The sequence below is a fragment of the Peromyscus eremicus genome, chromosome 10, assembly GCF_949786415.1.
Source record: "Peromyscus eremicus chromosome 10, PerEre_H2_v1, whole genome shotgun sequence".
NCBI classification, from domain to species: Eukaryota; Metazoa; Chordata; class Mammalia; order Rodentia; family Cricetidae; genus Peromyscus; species Peromyscus eremicus.
Genome location: NC_081426.1, coordinates 60,698,183 through 60,705,784, shown reverse-complemented (window position 1 = coordinate 60,705,784; position 7,602 = coordinate 60,698,183). Strand labels below are relative to the sequence as shown.

Genomic DNA, 7,602 nt, shown 5'->3' with positions numbered 1-7,602 from the left:
CATGAGAAACCATTATAATTTTTGTTTCACAAACACAATACTTAGATAACATTAAAAAAACCTTGTATGATCTGTATTTTTTGTTAATAAAGTTAATAGTTGTCTCTGTTTGATAGGGGTAAAGTCAATAGAGCAATAGTTATATATTTTATATGGATAAAATTGATGAAGTGATCTTTCCTTGTAGTTAATATTTAATATTTATGATGGATTCAGGAGATTGCCAGATTCTGCCACTTCAGAATATTTTGAGCCACTCAAGATTTCCATATGTACTTGATACATTATAATATAATACATTCTGAACTATAACATGCAATAAAGTTCACTTTTCACGAAGTACTCAAATGATTATTGAGATATTTTTGTTACATACTAGAAATTATCATGTACATTTACCAAGTAAAATTTCAGTGAACTGGACCAATGAGCCAAGCCTGAGGACCTGAGTTTTATCTCTGAGTACTGTATGGTAGAAAAGAGAACAGAGGGTGGGAGCGGTCGGCAGAGCTTCGCGAGACACTCTATTTTCGCGGCTGAGCAGGAATTTAACCATGACCATGTCGAGCAAAAGGGCAAAGACCAAGACCACCAAGAAGCGCCCTCAGCGCGCAACATCCAATATGTTCGCCATGTTTGACCAGTCCCAGATCCAAGAGTTCAAAGAGGCCTTCAACATGATCGACCTGAACCTGGATGGCTTCATTGACAAGGAAGACTTGCACGACATGCTTGCTTCAATGGGAAAAAATTCAACTGATGAATACCTGGATGCCATGATGAATGAGGCCTCGGCCCATCAACTTCACCATGTTCCTCACCATGTTTGGAGAGAAGTTGAATGGCACAGATCCCGAAGATGTCATCAGAAACGCCTTCGCTTGCTTTGACGAGGAAGCAACGGGGAAGTGAATGAGCTGTACAGGGAGGCCCCCATTGACAAAAAGGGGAATTTCAACTACATCGAGTTCACATGCATCCTCAAGCATGGAGCAAAAGAAAAGGACGACTGAAGAGCTTCAAATTCCAGCCAAATGTTCCCTGTTGCCACTTCAGGTATTTCTGAGATTTTCCTCCTAGAACCTGTTACATGCCCTAGCTTCCTGCTTTTCCCTTTTTTTTTTTTTTTTTTTTTGGTTTTTCGAGACAGGGTTTCTCTGTGTAGCTTTGCACCTTTTCCTGGGACTCTCTTGGTAGTCCAGGCTGGCCTCGAACTCACAGAGATCCGCCTGGCTCTGCCTCCCAAGTGCTGGGATTAAAGGCGTGCGCCACCACTGCCCGGCTCTGCTTTTCCCTTTCTTGTTTTGTATTTATATAATCTCAGCCTCTTTGGGCCACATGTACCTTTATAATCAGACTGGAAATGGGACTTTCTGTCATTATCCGACTAGAAAGTAAGGTCATTAACTTACAGGCAGACTTGTCCCTCCTGTGTATAACTGCAGCCCACACAGAGTCAATATATTTTTTCAGAGAAAGTTATCTACTCAATTTTTTCTGAATGATAATTAAACTTTCTGATTTAAAAAAAAAGAGAACAGAATCCTGCATGTTTCCCTCTGACCTCCACAAGTGTCCTGAGGCATGTACACACACACACACACACACACACACACATAAATTTAAAAATCTTCTGTGAACCAAAAATAAATGATTAAATATCGACTCACTTTCCATTATAAACTTTCAATTCTGTCAAAAAGCCACAGAATGGAAACTTTTCAGTAGTGTAATGCTGTAATTTCTAATAATATATTTATATTTTATCTTTATAGAATTATCACTGCAATGTGTTTGTTTTGTCAAATTATTCTAGCAAATCTATTTTCAAGAGAACTGCAGAAGTATACAAGGTTATATGTCAGGTTTATTTTGAAATTCATATACTAAAGAGAAACAAAAGTCTTAATATCACCTTATGATAATTTGTTTCTATGAACCATTTGTAGGCCAAGGACACATGTGTTCCAATAAAAAGATTCTGATGTTTTAAGCCAATAATAAGACCCTGCTTCAAAAGCTTTAACAAATACAGTGACTTCTCTGGTATGAAATTCAGGGACAACTTGAACAACACTTCATTTATCAGTTTAAAAAATAATGAATAGCTGTGAGTGCATATAGTTCACTTATTTATTTTTTCAAATATTTGTTAATGAATTCCTATATGATCCATTAGGTATCCAATATGTAACCCTTGCATTTATGTTTTCAGAGGTAAAAAAGGGAATAGAAATTGTCATCTGGAAATAAGAGAACTGAAATGATAATAAAAGATAAATCTTAAAATGAATAAATTAGGATTCAATTATTTCCATAGAGCAGAGAAACTGATTAATGCCAGTCAGTAACTAATCTGTGAATTTTACTCTAACTTTCATTTAATACTGACTACGAATCACCTGTCCAACAGAGAGAAAAACTGATCAATGTCACTGTCAGTGCCCAGCTGAAAAGAATGAAATCAGAAAATATCTTCCAATACACTGTGCTCATCAGCTGAAGACCTCTCAATTTGTAACCTAGTAGAGCAGCCAGTTTCTGTCAAATTTACAAAAAAAGGAGAAAGTTTGAACCCCAGTTTTATAATGATAACAAAATGCTTCAGATATGTCTAATTATTCAATGAGCAAAAGCTTCAGTGTGATCATTGATCAAAATCTTAAAAGTGAGGCCCCACATGTCAGTTCCTCAACTCTTTGTATTAGCCATTCCAAAATGTTAAGTTGGAGCAAGAGCATCACAAATGAGTCCTCCTGGACTCAACTGTGTATCTTTTTTTAATTTTATAATTTAATTTAATTTTACATATCAGCCAAGGATTCCCTCATCCTCCCCCCCCCACCCCGCCTTCCCCCCAGCCCACCCCACATTCCCATCTCCTCCATGGCAAAGACTCCCCTGGGGATGGAGTTCAACCTGGTAGATTCAGTCCAGGCAGGTCCAGTCTCCTCCTTCCAGGCTGAGCAAAGTGTCCCTGCATAGGCCCCAGGTTCTAAACAGCCAGCTCATGCACTGAGGACAGGTCCTGGTCCCACTGCCTAGATGCCTCCCAAAGAGTTCAAGCTAATCAACTGTCTCACTTATCCAGAGGGCCTGATCCAGTTGGGTGCTCCTCAGCTATTGGTTCATAGTTCATGTGTTTCCATTCGTTTGGCTATTTATCCCTGTGCTTTTTCCAATCTTGGTCTCAACAATTCTCACTCATACAAACTCTCCTCTTTCTCGCCAATTGGACTCCTGGAGCTCCACCTGGGGCCTGGCCTTGCATCTCTGCATCTGGTTCCCTCAGTCATTGGATGAGATTTCTAGCACGACAATTAGGGTGTTTGGCCATCCTATCACCATGCCTTCTTCACAATAACAACTCATCCACCCTGGCTTCATGGACTTCTCTCTTCTTAAGCCACTTAGTGAGGTACAGCAGAGTGAAGAGTGGGCAGAAATTCAGTGTTTAAGAATGTGTAAGTAATAATGAGTCCTGAAATAATGTTTCAGTTAAAAAAAAATCATACTATACAAGGTCCTTTCCTCTGCAGCTGATCAGTAGTCTGACTCAATGACTGCACAGGTAATCAATAGTCTAACTCAATGACCTCACAGGTGATCAACAATCTACCTCAATGACTTTACAGGTGATCAAGAATCTAACTCAATGGCTGCACAGGTGATTGATAGTATAAGTTAATGACTACATAGATGATCAATAGTCTAACTCAGTGACTGCACAGGTGATCAATAATCTAATTCAATGACTGCACAGGTTATCAATGGTCTAACCCAATGACTGCACAGGTGATCAACAATCTAACTCAGTGACTGCATAGGTAAGGCTTCTGAATACTTGTGCATGGTTTTTTTTAATTTATTACATTATTCAAATAAAATATATCTATTTTAAGTGTACAGTAAAAGGTGTCTTGAAATTATATTTTTTTCAGTTCATCAACTCTTTGGATTGACCTTTTCATAACATTAAATTGGTGCAAGAGTGTGTTTGTATGCATGTATGAGTGTGTGTTCTCCTATCACTACCACCATAAACAAGACAAAAAATATTTCCACTGATCTTCCAAAACTTCCAGACTGTAATGTTAAAATTTCAGTCCCTGCTGACACTACCCAAATTTCAAAGTTCCATGGCCCTATTGTAGGATACCACTGTTGGAAATATCCTTTATCACAAAACACTTAGCCAAGCAACGCTGCTAAAAATCTCCTTTTCTCAAGGGTTACATTTCAAATTCCATTTTGAACACACAGATCAAGACCAAACAAGTCAAACTGCATGGTGGTTTCTCGCTTTTGTGCGTGGGATTGAGGCTGCCTTCATCTCTAGGGTACCAGTGCTTTCTGCCACGTGCTACACTAGAGTGTCCTTACTGACAGCTGGTGTCACTCCTGACTGTTTCTTCTTCATCCTTAAAATGATGCTTTATTCTGCAACCCTTGCTGGACTTTCTGAAGGTTAATTGGGTGTGATTCTTCTGTCTCCCCATTTCAGGAATCTCCTCTACTCTAACTCTCAATTCATAAGCCCTTTGCTCTCCAGTGGAGGTGGAGTTGATCAGCCAGTTCTCCTTCACTCTGGGCTCCTCCTCCTTATGAACTGCCAGTCGCGACTGCCACCTTGCTCACTCTTACATCCCACACAAACGTTTAGTTGTAATATTGGTTGAATCCTCATCTGTTTCCTAATGTGGCTTACCTCATTGAATTCATATTACTTAAATATTTCATTAATGAATCATGAAAATAAAATAAAATAAAACAAAAGATCCTTACTTCAGATTCTGCATCCTGGCTGCGACAGAAACTGGACAGGTATATGCCATTACACATCACTAAAAGATTCACAGAAAGGCCATAGGGATTTGGGGCATGAGAAGTGTGCACCATTAAAACTCGCAAGCATCCAGACCTTCTGCTTGTGAGATGACTCTGGATTTCTATTTTCCTCTGGTAATGTTTGTTGTTGTTGTCCTTATTTTATCTACAGCAAATAGTGACTGAAACAAGTTTATGCATTATAATATACAGGAGTGTTTATGGCAGTCCTCTTTGCCTTATTAGTTCACTGCCTTCTCTAATCATAACCATTCTGTATTGTTTTCTTTTTATTACTGTGAATCTACAATAACCAGACCAAGAATCTTGCCACTCCTCCCCCATCTCACAACTCATTTCTGCTATTCAGTTGGACACTAAAAAGTTATTTTGCAGGTTTGGAAGTTGTAAGCAGTAATACCAAAGCATGCTCAATCCACCTAGTGAGTCCAGGGTTATTTCCCAACAGCAATCATATAAAATGCAGAGACACATCAATTATACTCACAAATCTTTGGGTTGTAAAAATAAGAAAAAGTGGGATGTGACATATTCTTTTTGGCAAGTTAGATTAACTCTTCAGTTTCTTAAAATAAACCTAAATGCATTTAGGTTTAAATAAAATAAATGCATTTAAAATGTGCTTTCTTTTAGAAGCATATGTAAGTATCCTGAATAATCACACAGATTTTAAGACCAAGAGTGTAATAAATAAATCTAGCCTGTAAATTCTAAACACTTAAGACAACACATAGTAGGAGAAAAAGGAAAGTAAATCAAATTTGAGAGGAAACCAACTTCAATCTAATAACATTGTGCTGATTAAAAAAAATGGTAATAGTAAAAATTCAAATAATGAGATTTCTGATGTCTTCATTAGCTATTACAAACGCTGTTAATTTATGTCAAATCTGCCTGCAAAACTAAGAAGCCTTAAAATAACACAGAAGAAATTCAAACACCATTGTAAAACAAAATAAATTTTATGGAGACAAACTTGAGCCAATTTAGTACATTGTTAATGGCACATGCCATTCTCAACTCTGGACATTTTAGAAGTCAGGATTGATACTTAAGATAAAGATGTAGCTACTAAAGAAATATAAACACAAATCTGGTATAAATCTAGTCTTCCAGGAGCTTATGTACAATGAGAATACACACACACACACACACACACACACACACACACACACACCCTGCACAAATACACATATGCACACACACATATAGTCCAAATATCAAAAGGAGAGGTAAGACTTGGGAATAAAGCAAAAACACATCTTGGTAAATCTATTGACAATAGAAGAGGATAGAGATACTGATTTCAAAGATTTATATCTTCTTACTCACTAGTAAATACTTCTTTTGGAGTTGGCATAACTTCAGAGTCTTTATGAAAAGAACAATATAGAAAGAGATTTTTAACATTATACCTATCACTGAAAGTAGTTTGCCAATTAAGACAAAAGACATCTAATTTCCTGTTTAAATATTACAAGAACACTCTGTAATGATCTCTTAGATCAGAGTCTATTTGGTAGGTCATGCAATTTCTATTAGTAATTCTGTGTAGACAGTTTTGTTTATTAAATATACATTAGAGGAAATGATTTCTCTCCCTTTCAAGTCTAGACTTAAGGCACTGCAGATGGATTCTTTTAAATATATGGAAACTGGCTATGTTTATTTTATGAATCAGGAAGTCTCATAACTCTCAAGACCCATAACCAATTTGTATCTCTAAAGTGACTTTTTATAAACTAGAATAAATATGCCATCTCTCTTTTTGCATACTATGGGCTATTTATCCAGAGTCAAAAAAATGTATTTGAACATATTCATTCAGCGTGGCTTAAAAATATATGGCTGGGTGATGTACATAGAGTGTCTATCAGTCAAATAAAAAAAATAGGAAGTGTTATGCACTCCATTTTAACCTGTCCCAACCTCTTGATTTTTACATATGCTTGTTTTTTAAAAAGTAATTTTTTATTAGTCATGAGATCCAAAACCTATTTCCGCATTTTAAGAATAAACGTGAAGAGCTCTTAAGCAATGTAGAATTTGCTACAGTTGTTGTAAAAGGACCAGCAATCAGGGCTGACCATCAGGTACTAGTTAACCAGAAGATGTGCTCGTTCCTGTGGAAGAGCATTCCTTAGTTGCCTGTAGTTCTTGTGTAGGGTTGAGACCTCGTGGGCTTTCTCCATCTATGATAGTATGTTTATTTTTGCTGTCCTTGTTCAGCTTGTTCAAAGACAGTTATTTACATTGCACAGATTGAGCAAGCTGTGTTCATGTATTCAGGAATATGCACACACACAAACACACGCACACAAACACACACACACACACACACACACACACACACACACACACACACACACACACATAAACAAAGGCATGTTCCCTGGGCAGCTGATCTGTGGTGATCTAAAAATGCTAGCTGGGAAGGCCACGAAAGTGAAGTGGCATACCTCCACTCTCTCTGCTTCAGTTCCTGCCTCCAGGTTCCTGCCCTGGTTTCCCTTGATGATGAACTCTAACCTGTAAGATGTAATAAATATATTCCTCCCCAAGTTGTTTTTTTCATATTTATCACAGCAGCAGAAAGCAAAAAAAGACATGGGGTAGAGTTATTTTTGTAAACAAAACTAGGAATTAACCTAAATTCCTCTCTCTGTCTCTCTCTATCTGTCTCTCTGTCTCTGTCTCTCTGTCTGTCTCTATCTCTCTCTCTCTTTCTTTCACTCTTCCTCTTTCCCTCTCTCT

At 37.5% G+C, this 7,602-nt stretch overlaps 1 pseudogene; it reads left to right on the top strand.

Annotated features, from left to right (window-relative positions):
- Positions 1–536: 536 nt before the first annotated feature.
- On the top strand, positions 537–1,047 carry LOC131920670 (myosin regulatory light polypeptide 9-like; annotated as a pseudogene).
- The last annotated feature ends 6,555 nt before the right edge of the window (positions 1,048–7,602 follow it).